This window comes from Andrographis paniculata, unplaced genomic scaffold, assembly GCF_009805555.1.
Source record: "Andrographis paniculata isolate CXL003 unplaced genomic scaffold, ASM980555v1 Contig69END, whole genome shotgun sequence".
NCBI lineage: Eukaryota > Viridiplantae > Streptophyta > Magnoliopsida > Lamiales > Acanthaceae > Andrographis > Andrographis paniculata.
Genome location: NW_026137605.1, coordinates 6,632,166 through 6,647,087, shown reverse-complemented (window position 1 = coordinate 6,647,087; position 14,922 = coordinate 6,632,166). Strand labels below are relative to the sequence as shown.

Genomic DNA, 14,922 nt, shown 5'->3' with positions numbered 1-14,922 from the left:
GGAAGAGCTGTATATATATATATATATATATATATGAAACTGATAGAATTAAATCCAGAAATGTATGTTAGTTGGCCTTTAAGTTCATCTTGACATGATCAATGGTCAATGGACATATCTAATCATGCAACTTATATAAGAGCCAAAAATTATATAATAATAATTGATTAGATCAGATCATATCATACCCAAATGAAATTATGTCGGACACGTAGAGCTGAAGAAGATTTTGCTACACTACCAGCCATAATATCGATTCATTGTAATGGAAAATAATTGACAATGCATTGATGGTTTAGTCATGAAAGGACTTCCGTGGGCTAAATTAATTCACCCTTTAATTTTGCCTAATAGATTAAATAATGCACTTATGAATTATCATGCACTTCTCTACCAAATTTATTATTATTATTTATTTTGAAAAGAGATACTAACAGCTAACTTATCGGTTTTCCATAGAGGCCAGTAAAATGAAAATAAGAAAGAAATAACCTAGCTCTGAATATAATAAGCTCTATAGACGGAAGTCTAACAATCAATGCACGATGCCTCCTAAACCATCCTACTAACGAACCGGATGCTGTTGGAACAAGACCAATTCAACGCTATTATGATAGTGTCTACTTTGAATAGAGTTCGTATGAATTTACTTGGGTTTGCGCCAAACGTTTCTTTTATCTTTGAATTTGGTCTGCTTTTATTTTTTTTTTTCCCTTGAAAATTGTTTGATTAAAATTCATTTTCATTCAATATTATATATAAACAACCAATATTTCATTCAAAATACCAATTCAAATATTTATTCATATGATTTCACATTGATTTCAATTCAAGCTAACTTTTAGTATTGTTCTCTGAAAAATACAAAGAAACACCTTAACCATTATACATTTTATATTAATTCTTTAGAAACTCGTTTTATAGATAGAGAAAACGCTTATAAGTAGAGTTAGTTGCATATCAGTTTTTTGGTTTTTTATTCACTTCCATTAACTAATTGTGATTCTTCCTATTATCTTGTGCATAAAGAAATCTAGTTTTCTCTAATTCTGTTTCTATATTCTCATCCTCAAACTTAAATTTAAAATTGGACAAACTTGAAAATTTAATTTGTTATGCAAAAAAAAAAAATGATAGTTAGGAATAATCAATACAGTACTCATAAGCCCTAATTATTATAGGATAATAGTGCATACAACACAAAACTTGAATTAAAATAATATATGCTATGTGTTTTATTACGGTACAATGACCGTTTATACAATATATTGATTTATGTTAATATATGGTATATAATGAAATTACTTACGGTACAATGACCGTTTATACAATATATTGATTTATGTTAATATATGGTATATAATGAAATTAATCGTAGAATGTTTACCTTATCATAGCATTTGTGTCACATCAACATTAATCTAATGATTAAATATAAATTATAGATTATCATATACTCTCTTTCTCCCATAAAATTTGTCTATTTTACTGTAAACACAAAATTTTAAAAAATATATAATAAGTAATTAAGAAATATATTAGTAAAAATGATTATGATATGATAAAATAATTATAAATTAAGATTAAGATGACTAAATAATTTAATTAAGATTAAAAAATTATAAATTATAGAATTTAAAATGTGATTAAAGTGTATAATTATATTTCCAAAAAATAAAATGACAAATTATGTGAGATTGACGAAAATGGAGAATATAAACATTTTATATGAAAAAGAGGGGGTAAGAGTTAAGAATACTAAGAATGATACTAATCAGTCATAACAACACTCTAGTTGTAACCGCCTATAAAAAAAAACTAATAATATATTATAATTACTAATATATATATTTTATTATTATTATTATTATTATTTCTAATTTTGTAATATCTCAAAAAATTTACATAATTTTTTACAATTATCATACAATTTTATGTTTTATACAAATATATATTGTTTATTAAAAAATTTAAAGTAAAAATATAATCATAAATATTGTAAAATTTATTAAAATTATACTCACTCTATCCCATATCTATGTATCCGTTTGCTTTTTGCACGGAGTTTTAGAAATATTAGTATTATATTGTGATATAGTAGGAATAAAGTAGACTAAAATAACCTTATTAATATTATATTATATAAAGATAATGACATTTCTATAATATATTGTAAGTTGTAATGGTATTTATAATGTTAGCTTGGTAGTACAATTACTTAAAAAATGAAATGAATATTTTTTTATGGAACAAATCGAAAAGAAAAAATAAATAGTCTGTTAAGAGACGTAGGGAGGATTATTCATAAAATCACCATAAATTAAAACATGCAAAAAGTATAGAAAGTAAGTATTGTATTATATATCCAAGCCTGCAAATATATTGTAAATAAAGCCTTCATAAGGATAGGTAAGTTGATGTAGTATGGTGGCTTATGATCAAATTTATCAAGTTTGTAACATTGAATCTGTCCAAGATGGTGTAGTTGTGTAGTCACAATGACAATATGTATTGATGTAATAATTATAAAAAAAAAAATACTACATGTTTTTTTTTTCTTTTCCTTAACTAGTTTGTTCATTGATCGATCTCCAATCAATATATATCGGTAAAAAGTCTATCAACAGTAAATGCATTATATCACCACAACAGACTATCAATATATACTAGTTAAAATAAAGTCATCTTACTTCATATGAGATAGATGAGTACTTCCTTGGAAGAAATCATCCAAGAAAATTTTAAGTACGTACAAGATTCACTCTTTCGAAGATGAATGCGTACATAGAAACTTCCCTCCACAAACTCATACATCAAAGAAAAAGTTTGTTGTCTATAGAATGTATTGCATTTAATGTATATAATATCCCGTCAGCAACTTTCTAGTTACTTTTAAATGGTAGTCCTCTTTAATTATATGTCAAATATAAATTTTGGGGTGTATTTTTTTACATTATATGTCAAATTTCTACTATTTGGATTTTATATTTTTCAAAAAAAAAAAAATCTCTCACAAATATCCTATCATGTATTATTTTATATCAAATTCAAACTAAAATTATTCTAATCTCATAAAAGAAACACACCTAATCCTTTTTTTCTTTTTTTTTTTTTTTTTGCATAAATACTCATACACAGTACTTTTTTTGTTATTGCATTGTTGCAATACCTCTTAAATCATTTGCAAAAGCATATTTTCTAAAATATTAGGTTTTAATTTGTATATACACTACAAAAAAATAATATATTTGTAACGGAATTTCGTCCCTAAAGTTCACGTAGCTAACGTAATTTCATTCCTAATTCCGTCTCTAATGTCATTAGTAATGAAAATAAGTAGATTTAGAGACAAAAAAATTTTGTTAAAAAATAATTTTTTTCTTGTAGTGATATATATATATATGTATATATATTCATTATTAATGAAAGCTAAGATCATCACAACATCCATGTTTACTTCTCATGGGACAAATATTTCTAGACTATATGGCCCATCCTGTCTCTAATGTACAATAAGAAAGCAAGCTTAACATACATAAAAGCAAACACAAAATAATAAATACTCCTCTCCTAGTTAATTTGATCATCTTAGTTGGGGCACAAAAAACAAACACAAAATAATGAATACTCCTTCGTTCCAACTAATTTGTTCACTTTAGCTGAAGTATGAAGTTTTAGGTATTATTTAATTAGTAAGTAATTAAAAAGTATATTAATAAAAGTAATTACAATTTAATAAAAATAATTATAGATTAAAATAAGATGATTAAATAGTTTACTTAAAATATAAAAAAATTATAAATTATAAATTTTAAAATATGATTAAAATGTATAATTATATTTCTTCCAAAAAAAACAATTATGTAGGAGGGACGAAAATAGAAAAAGTGAAACAAATTATGTGAGGCGAAGAGAGTAAATAAATAATACTCCTTCGTCTCACATCTTTTGTTCTTGTTGTCATTTTAGTGCGTTTCACGTTTTATATCTTATCCTTTTTTTTCTTTTTAAAGATTTACACATTTTATCACATTTAAATTTCTTAATTTATAATTTTTTTTAATCTTAATTAGACACTAATTAGTTATCTTAATTTTAATCTAGTATTGTATTATAATTAAATTTACTAATATTTATTTTTTAAAATTATATTAATTATGTCATTTGTAAAATCTAGTATCCACAATACACAAGACAAAACATGTGGGACGAAGGTAGTAAACAATTGCCAAGTCCCAAAACACACTTATGTCCATTGGCCCCTCCAACTCCAATCCTCAACCTTCCATATATATATATTCCTCCAAAATATTGCATAACTTCATATATCCATTTTCCATTAGGAGATCATAAGGAGGAAATAACTAGTGTTTTAGATGGGAAGCAGCAGCAGCAGCATCAGGAAGGCGTCGATGTTGAGAAGAAGAAAAAGAAGAGAAGAAAGCCGAAGGCGATGGATCATCTGTATGAAGGTGAAGAAACTGCAGAGAATGATTCCAGGAGGTGAAGCTCTGAAAGCCCAAACCCTTCTGCTTAAAACTGCAGATTACATATCTCTTCTCTTGCTTCAGATTAATGTTCTGCAAACCACCCTTTCCCCACACTTTTTTCATATCCCCTAATTAATCACTACTACTACTACTACTTCCATTGCAGTCTTGCTAGCTCTTTCATTATACCCAACTTAATTAAATAAATAGTATTAGTGTTTTTATTATTAAAAGAGTTCATATATATATATATATATTTGATACACACATGTATTTAAGATTGATCTCAAAGAAGATCAAATTATATGTATCTTGTTGCTAATGGAGGACTGTGTAGATTATGTTGTTGGGATATGAAGTCACTTTGATCTCACAAAGCTGTAATTCCTTAAGCTTTTCTATTTTCTTGATTGTTTAATGAAAATTGGACAATACTTTCTAATTCCTCGTAGTAACTTGATCATACAAAGCTGTAATTCTTTATGCCTTGTAGAATAAGAAATTCCCTTCTGTGAACAAATTTGTGTGTTTGTTTGTGGGTTTGGGTTTTGGGGTTTGGATTTTTTAATAGTAAAAAGTTGAATTTGAATAATTATTTGATATGATATAAATAGATGATGATATGATATTTTAAATGTAAAATAAATTTGTTGTATAATATAAAAAAAATAATTGTTTGATTTGATGTTATTTAAAAAAAAAAAAAATTTGAATAATAAAAACCTCCTGTAAAATCCACAAAAGAACACAAACGGACCTCGTAATGTACTTTGAAAACAACCTTGCTCTTTCAAAGATTGTAGGCTATATATTTTACTCTCCCTGTTATAAGTGCACCCGTGCTGTTATAATTATTTTTGCTATTATTTGAGGTTTGAATACTAATAGATTTTAACATATTTCCTAAGTTGTGTACTCTTTTTATTCCATTCCAATATACCCATTTAAGTTTTGTAGTAGACTGAAAATTAATATTATTTTATTGGTTAGTGAAAATATATAAAATAATTTTGACATTTTCGTGTATGTGTAATGATATGTTTGTAATTTAGGTAAAAATTAAATGTATTTTAATATTAATGTTTGATGCTTTTATTATAATAGAAAAAATAAAATAGTAAAAAAAATACTTTGGAGCTGAAAGGAGTATTATTTAAAGAAGAAGAACCACTTGTTTGTTCACCGTTGGAACAATATTTGGAGCATAGTTAGCCCATTCATTCGAACACACCATTGAACAAGCGAGTTTTTACTTTTTCGTTCTAGAGCTTTAGAATGTTCTCTCAACACATCAAGCTCTTTCAAGAAATGTTTGAGTATCCAAATTTGTTTGATTTTCGATCTATTTTTTTGTTGCTCCATTCATGAAACTGCCTCATTCCTCTGTTAACGAACTTTATTGTTTAGCTTGAAGGCAATGTCTAACTTTATGTCCCTTTTTATGGCAATAGAAACAAGAAATTTTATTGTGATTCTTCATTCTATTAATTCTTTCTTCAGTAAGCACAAATCTCAGAAGCAACAGTCCTTTCAATTTTATTTTTCAACAAATCACCATCTTTACAAACATGAGTCCTCTCAACGGTGAACTTGGTTTCAATAGATCATCATCTTTTAAATAGTTGCAGCTTCCTTGTGCTGATCCCAAACCTGTTCTATCTCCATAAGGCTTTCCAATAGATGAAATTTCATCAAGCATTGCTTTTTCTTTGTGAAGGAGATTGAAAACACTTTTTCTGTTGCCGCTCTTCTCTCTTTTAAAGCAAAGAAAGAACGACTATTTATTAAAAACACAGGACTCTGCTAAGTGGTAACACGATGTATAGAGTCTGACACCTGCCCGGTGCTGGAAGGTCGGAAGGAGAAGTGTTAGTTGCTTTGAATGAAAACCCCGGTAAACGGCGGCAGAACACGATGAAATTCTTCTTTTGATTCTCTATTCGGCCTCTTTTTGTTTTTCAAATGCTTAATCTCTCTTTTTAGCTAATCGGTATTTTTCTGTCATTCCATATTTCACAATCTCAAATTTTCTTTATCCATTTTCAACTCAAGAAAATTTTTCTTCTTTTTCTTATTGATCCTCACAAATTCCGATAAATTTTCTTTCAATTGCATAATTTCTTCGGTGTAATGATCTTTGCAACTTTTGAGTTTCTTTTACATCTCATTAGTTTTTCTTCGTTCAGTTTTCAATTCTTTGTAGATTGCCTTTTTTTCTTTCCTTGAATGCAGGCTTCTAACTTAGCAAGATCTGATCCATCATATTTGTATTTACGCCATCATCAGGCTGATGAGATTAAACTGATATTCTATGCTTGGTCAAAACAAATAAATATATATATTTGTTACATGTAGGCATTACAGTCAGGATGGCCGAGTGGTCTAAGGCGCCAGACTCAAGTTTTGGTCTTCGTGAGAGGGCGTGTGTTCAAATTCCACTTCTGACAAATATATTGAATTTGTTTTTCACATACATCCGCTGTCATAAAAATAACCATGGTTTGACATATCACTATGATAATTTTTTTTCAATCCATGACACATCACTATGATAAATTTTTTCGATCATAACCTTAAAAGTTATTTTGTCTCGAAACACCGGCGAGAGAAGAAAATATTTAAAAATAAGTTACGACGATAATTTTCCGAGAGTTTAATATTGTCGCGAAAAAATATTTTAAAAATATTTCAAGAGTATTAATTGGCTTGAAACAAGTCACGAAAACAATATGTTGTCTCCAACATAACTTCAAAAGTTATTTTGTGACAATGTATTATATCTCGAAACACCAGCAAAAGAAGAAATTGTTTCAAAATAAGTTACGAAAATTATTCCGAGAGTTTAAATTGTCGCGAAAAAATATTTCAAGAGTATTAATTGGCTTGAAACTAGTCACGAAAACAATCTGTGAATATATGTTGTCTCGAAACAAGTAGCAAAATATAAAAATATGTTCCAAGAGTAAAGTTTGTATTGAAATAAGTCACAAAAAATATTTTAAGATCTAAATTGTTTCCAAATAAATAACAAAAAATATCTCGAGAGTATGAATTGTCTCGAAATGAGTCCCGAAAATAATTCGAGAGTATACATTATCTCAAAATAAGTTACAAAAAAATATTTCGAGAATTTGAATTGTCCCGAAATAAGTCGAAAAATATATTCTAATAACATGAATTAGCTCGAAACGAGTCACTAATTATCTCTAAATAAATGATATAAAATATTCTAATATTTGAATTATCTCAATATAAGTTGCAAAAAATATTTTGAGAGTTTGAATTGTCTCAAAATGAGTTACAAAAATAATTCGAGAGTATTTATTGTCTCGAAATAAGTTGCAAGATTTATTTTGAGAGTAGAAACTGTCTCAAAATAAGAACATGAATTATGTCGAAATGAATCACAAAAAATAATTCGAGAGTGTATATTATCTCGAAATGAGTCACAAAATATGTTTCGAGAATAAAAATTGTCTCTAAATAACTAGAAAAAAATATCTCGAGAATATGAATTGTCTCGAAATGAGTCCCGAAAATAATTCGAGAGTATACATTATCTCGAGAATATGAATTGTCTCGAAATGAGTCCCAAAAATAATTCGAGAGTATACATTATCTCGAAATAAGTTACAAAAATAATATTTTGAGAGTTTGAATTGTCTCGAAATAAGTCGCAAAATATATTTTGATAACATGAATTAGCTCGAAACGAGTCACACAATAAGTGCCGAGAGTAAAATTATCTCGAAATAAATGATACAAAATATTTTAAGATTTGAATTATCTCAGTATAAGTTGCAAAATATATTTTGAGAGTTCGAATTGTCTCAAAATAAGTTACAAAAATAATTCGAGAGTATTTATTGTCTCAAAATAAGTTGCAAAATTTATTTCGAGAGTAGATACTGTCTCAAAATAAGAACATGAATTATCTTGAAATGAATCACAAAAAATAATTCGAAAGTATATATTATCTCGAAATGAGTCACAAAATATGTTTCGAGAACAAAAGTTGTCTCTAAATAAGTCACATAAAATATTTTAAGAGTTTGAATTATTTCAAAATAAGTTGCGAAAAGAATACAAAAGTATGAATTAGAGTTTCTTTTACATCTCGTTAATTTTTCTTCGATCATTTTTCAATTCTTTGTAGATCGTCTTCTTTTATTTCTCCAATATTATGTAACTACTACACGCCTCTCTATATGCTTCATTAATTTCAAGACTGTTAACTTAATTGTGTCATATTCTTCTTCACTACTAAACGTATTTGTGTCAATCGCACAATTCTTTGTATTAACCGTTATAGTCTTGGAAACCTCTTCATGTTCAATATTAGATTTTTCATCGCTCCAGGTAATTCCCAAAGTCGTAGTATTACGCTTTGCACTCAGGATTTTTGTTTGTTTTTTTATTTGTTCGCATGTTGGTTTGAATAGTAGTCTCATTTTTTTTGAACTTCTTCTTATCAAGTTTTTTTAGGAAGTTTTTGAATTTTTTTCACCATGTTATATCTTCATTTCGGACTTTTTCTTATCAAGTTTTTTTAAGGAATTTTTTGAATTTTTTCACCATGTTATATCTTCATTTCGGACTTTTTCTTATCAAGTTTTTTTAAGGAATTATTTGAATTTTTTCACCATGTTATATCTTCATCATCAAAACCGTTAATTTCTTTCCTTTTTTTTTCTTCATCATATTTAAAAGCAATTCATTTGTCTTTTTTTATCTTGAAAATGGCTAACACGTAGGCCTTAAGAGTGGCTATCAATTCATCCAACCTTAGTGTGTCAAGATTTTTAACTTCTTCCACGGAGAAAAATGATAAGGTAGAGATCCAAAGACTTTCCTAACTATGTTTTCTTAAATGTAGGATTTTCCAAGCATATATGCTCTGTTAATCACATTTTGTATCCTGCCATTGAAGTCTTCAATATTTTCATCCCCATTCACCTGGACCATCTCATATGTGACGATAATTTGTAGTAGAAACCATGCATCTCTAGCCACTTCACAATTATATAGAAGTTTGAATTGACTATCATCAAATCTAGAGAATATAACATTCATAGCTCTTGAATTAGCTTGTTCAGTTGTTTTTTCATCCCTTGTCTATTTTTCCTTTGGCTTGATTTTCACAATACCTTGTGTAATATTTATAGTGCGATGTCATCATCTTCAATGATGTTCATGCATTCTCATCTAATGTTTGTATAAAAATCTTCATACAGAGCTTCCAAAGTGGATAATAATTTCATCCATTAACAGTGATTTAGAAACTTAAACACCTTCCTAAGTAACCATAAATTTGATATTACCATGTCTTGTACCCTAAAATTTAAACTAAAAATCTTAGTGAAAAATTCACTCTGATACTACTTGTTAGAGTTTTAAGAATCGAACACTAATTAAGCTAGTATAAGAAGTATGATATAAACAAAGAACACACGATATAATGTTGGATAATCAGTTAATCGATTATTTATCTTAATCGATGGAATTTAAGTTATAAATTAAATTCATAAATTTGTTAAACAGATTATAAAGTGAGCTGAAATGAGCTGAAATGCATATGGGTTGTGTGAGACATATGAATGTCGGTGAGCAACAGGCACGCGCCGCTCGCCTGAACCATTATTAGTCATGAGTTGAGACTTGGGCGTAATAAATTATAGACTTGACAAAGACTATATTGCTCCGGAGCTTATTCGAACCCTAAGCCCAAGAAATTAAAATTGTAAATAAATATAGCTCAATAATGTTGATTGTATGCATGCATGCATACGTGAATAAATGCATTTCTAATTCATAATCATGATGCATCCACGTGTATGCATATCCTTGGATGAGCATTAAATGTCATTACTCAAATTGTATAAACGTACATGCATTTCAAACATTCAAATGGAAAATTAATATTGACGTTTTATACAATTACTCCTGGACGACGGGTTCCGGATAAGAATTGAGAGCCCCTCGTGTACATTTCTAAACACACAACCATTCTAGCTCTTCTCATCCTCCATACATCTCTGTATACTTTCCGACAAGCTTTCCGGTTGGTGTTCCCGGAATACTTTTCCGTAGTTCTCTCCCAATACGGTATTAGTTCACCGGAGCTCCAAAATATTAGGGTGTCACCTAATTCGGCCACGAATGTCATTTTATCTTTGGGTACGTTGCGCCACGAACCAAAGGTACTACCGGGGTGGTTTTTTTTTTTGGGGATGACGTGGAAACCCGCAGCCACTACCCAAAAGTGCGCACTGGGTAAACCCCCGGCCGAACATAATACCCTGCAAACCAAGCCCGATGGGAAAGTTACACTAGGCGAACTATGTGTAACAGGTGACCTGAGGCGACAGGTAACCTAAGGCGTCGAGGGTTTAAACCCATGACCTCACGGTCACAAGTCCAACCCCTGCACCACCAAGCCATCCCTTACGGAAACTACCGGGGCGTATTTATTATTATGGAAAAAGGTTGTACCTCGACTCGACGTGATTATCAAATTTATTTTGATAAAATTATTGTGATATCGAATTCATTTCGATAATTATATTCTTGAATATAATAATATTATTAATAAAACGAACAATCGTAAAAACAAATATTTTTTAGATATATTGAAAGAATGGCGATCGACGATCACGAATGCGACATCATGGATGCTTCCGGAAATCCGATCGTGTCATTGGCCGGAGTCGACCTCCCAACGCTGTCGACTGAGGATATTGTGAATAACACAATGTCAAGTGCTGCTACAGTTGGGATTCCTGGTTTTGGCCCCACACCGGCGTACATTGGACCAACTCCCGTATTCGCAGGCTTTTCTCTCGGAGACTTCCGAAAATTCCCCGGATTTGTTGTTGCACCCTCTGTAACTTTTGCAGTGCAAAATACAGCGTTTGCGGCTCAGTCAGCAGCTCCGGGATATGCCCCGCGAATGATGCTCCAAGTGCCGGTTCACCAACCGTTCACAAGGGTGGACTTCAAATAGTGGCAAGAGAATATGTTTTTTTTAATATATATAGGATTTGCACTGCTCATGCTACAGGAGGGCCCAATCGAACCGGAGCCAAATGTTGACTATCAGACGCATGCCAACTACGCATCATAGTGATTACATGCACGTAACACCATACTCGGTAGTTTTCTAGCTCTATATACAATGTTTATTGTAAAATAAAGACTACTAAAGGATTTTGGTAAACCTTGGATAAAAAAATAAAAGTCCAAAAATATCAGGTCAAAAATGTTTTTCGTGGCCCAGTTCATGGATTACAAAATGGTAAATGGCCGGTCTCTTGTTGAACATGTGGAAGAATTTTAAAATATCGTCCATTCTGTAGTCGAAGAGGACATGGAGCTACCAGAGAAATTTATCACTAGCGTGATGATAGAAAAACTTTCCCTAAGTTGTAGCAATTTCAAACACAAGCTAAAGCAGGTAGGGCTTGAAGATCTTATTGTCCGAATCCGTATCGAAGAGGACAACATGAAACAATACAAAGCTAAAGGCGGAGAGCTCGCCAAAGCTAATTTGGTCGGAGAGCCTTCAAAGAAATATGCTTGTCCAACTCAATAAAATAAAAGTAAAACGTCTTAGTTCAAAGCAGGTCACACAGCGAAGGACTGTAGACTGCCTAAAAAGAAGAAACCTAATCAAAGTTCCCACGTAGTCTAGACGTCTCACAGGACTGCTCGTGATCTCAACAATGATGATCTTGTAGCTATTGTGTACGAGACCAATCAAGTTGAAAATTCGAAGGCATGGTTCATTGATACCGGTGTCACTTTCCATGTCTGTTCCGACAAGGCGAGTTTCTCGATTTACAAAGAATCTGAATGAAGGAAATTACACATGGGCAACCATGCCTCTTCCGAAGTTAAAGGAGTGAGAATGGTGGTGCTGAAAATGACTTCTGGGAAAGAATTGACCCTGAAAGATGTTCTACATATGCCAGACATCCGTAAGAACCTCATCTCGGGATTGCTACTAATGAGACATGGTTTTAAACTAGTCTTCGTAGCAGATAAATTAATTTTATCAAAAAATGAGATGTTCTTAGCTAGAGAGTATCTTTCTAATGGAATGGTCAAGCTAAATGTAATGACAGTGCGTCGAGCACTCAATAATAATAATGTTTTTCCTTCCTCGTATTTGATTGAGTATTCCAATTTATGGCATTGTAAAAAATGACATGGTAGTCAAAATGTTATAAAAATATTAGGAAATTTCAATTTTACTAAAGAAGTAAACACTTAAACTAAGAGTGAAGTTTGGGTGGAGACAAAAATGACTAATATTTTTCTTCAGTAAAAATAAATAAATAAGTAAACGAATCCATTGGATTTAATTCACACTAATACGTGTGATTCAAAAGATGTGCGAACTTGAAGTGGAAAAAAATATTTATCACTTATATACATAAATATTGTTATTTTTTACCTGTTAAGGGGAAAGAAATAAACAATAATGCCTTAAAAGTAATATTAAGGTAGTTCAAAATGATTTGATAGACAGATGTGTAGCTTTGTATGTGACATAAGTCTGCACACTACGATATCATACACACCATAATTGAATGGCGTTATGGATAGCATGAATACCTTGTTGATTTATTTAGTATTACCCAAAAATTGTGGGCAAATTATATTCTGAATAAAAATTCGCTCAATGGTAGGGATAAAACTTCTTATAAATTGTGGAAATGCAAGAAACTTTCATACAAATTTTTAAAAGTGTGGGGGTGCCTTGCTAAAATGGAAGTACTATCTTCCAAACAAGTCGCAAAGAAAGCGGTAGACCGTGTAAAGCTAGTAAGAGTCTTGAGCTATTTAAAATATACTCTCGACTTTTGGCATACACTACACGAGATATCCTCTAATACTTGAAGGGGACTGTGATATTAACGGGATATCTGACACGGAATATTCGTTGTCTACAAGCGGATATATCTTTATGACCAAATGTGGAACAATTTCGTGAAAGTCCATGAAATAAACTTGTAAAGCTCGATCCATTTTTCGAAAAAAAAAATGCATAGCCAAACTGCAAAAGCAAAGGCTAAGAATGAAATTTACAATGGTCTATCCGGACATATCCAATGCAAACATAATATTGTGAGACAATTAATCACTAGTGGGGTTATAAGTCTTATATGTTAATATAGAATCTTGCGGATCCGTTAACCAAAATGCTAAATCGTGATCGAATGTATAATTTGTTAAAGGGAATCGATTTGAAATCTACAAAATTAAGAGACAATTACAGTGGTAACTCAACCAAATCACTTGGAGATCCCAAATCTTTGTTCAATGGGAAAACTAATTTGTAATAGTTCGGCACGAACACTCGACTACCATCCCTAAATAGCTATGAGTGTTACAATGTACAAAGTAGTGAGGTTGAGTTACTGACGCTTACTGACCCTAAAAGTAGAGATGGATACTTTAAGATAGAATTACCTATATAAGTATGCAGTGAGGGCCACTTCAAATGAAACACTTATGAATCCAAAGATGTGATCCGTGGCCAAAACGGATCAGAACGTGAAAACAAAATGAGGTTGAGATAGCAGCATGTCAATATTATTGACTAAAATATACACAAAGGTTGAATAGTTCGAAGCATTGTGTCAGCTAGGCCACTAGTACATACAATAATATTGACTAAAGAATGTTCAAAGCCACAAGCTACCTATCTGACGTGTCAATGTCTCTGGAATTGAGCTGTGCCTTATTCTAATTATGGGCATTTAACTCATATGGGGGATTGTTGGATAATCGGTTAATTGATAATTTATTTTAATTGATGGAATTTCAATTATAAATTAAATTCATAATTTTTAAAATCGATTATAAGGTGAGGTGAAATGCATATGGGCTATATGAGCCATATGAATTCCGGTGAGCGACAGACGCGCACCGCTCGCCAGGACCATTATGGTTGTGAGTTGCGGGTTAGGCGTAATAAATTTTAGACTTGACAAAGTCTATATTGCTCCGGAGCTTATTCGAACCATAAGCCCAAGAAATTGAAATTGTAAATAAATATAGAGTAAAAATCATTTTTGGTCTCATTCAATATTATAATTATCAATTTTGGTCTCATTCAAAAACAATTATCAATTTTGGTCCCACTCAAATGAAAATTTATCAATTTTAGTCCTAAGATGGTTGATTGGGACTGAGCACGGCCGTGTTGACTTGAACATGGGCGTGTTGGATGACTCAGAAGGTGACTGGGCGTCCCAAGCAGACCACACGGCCGTGTTGGTCTCAACACGGCCGTGTTGATTACCCTGCACTTCTGAACACGGTAGTGTTCCTATCCGTATTTTGAACACAGTCATGTTCCTGCCCATGTTCCTGTTCATGTTCACAGCACATGTCTAGGCCATGTTCCTGTCCATATTCTCAACCA

The 14,922-nt window shown here is 31.0% G+C and overlaps 1 non-coding gene across 1 annotated transcript; it reads left to right on the top strand.

Moving 5' to 3' along the window:
* The first annotated feature begins 6,853 nt into the window (after window positions 1–6,853).
* On the top strand, window positions 6,854–6,937 carry TRNAL-CAA (transfer RNA leucine (anticodon CAA)). The gene has a single exon. It is a non-coding gene; the product is annotated as a tRNA-Leu (tRNA).
* Window positions 6,938–14,922: the final 7,985 nt, after the last annotated feature.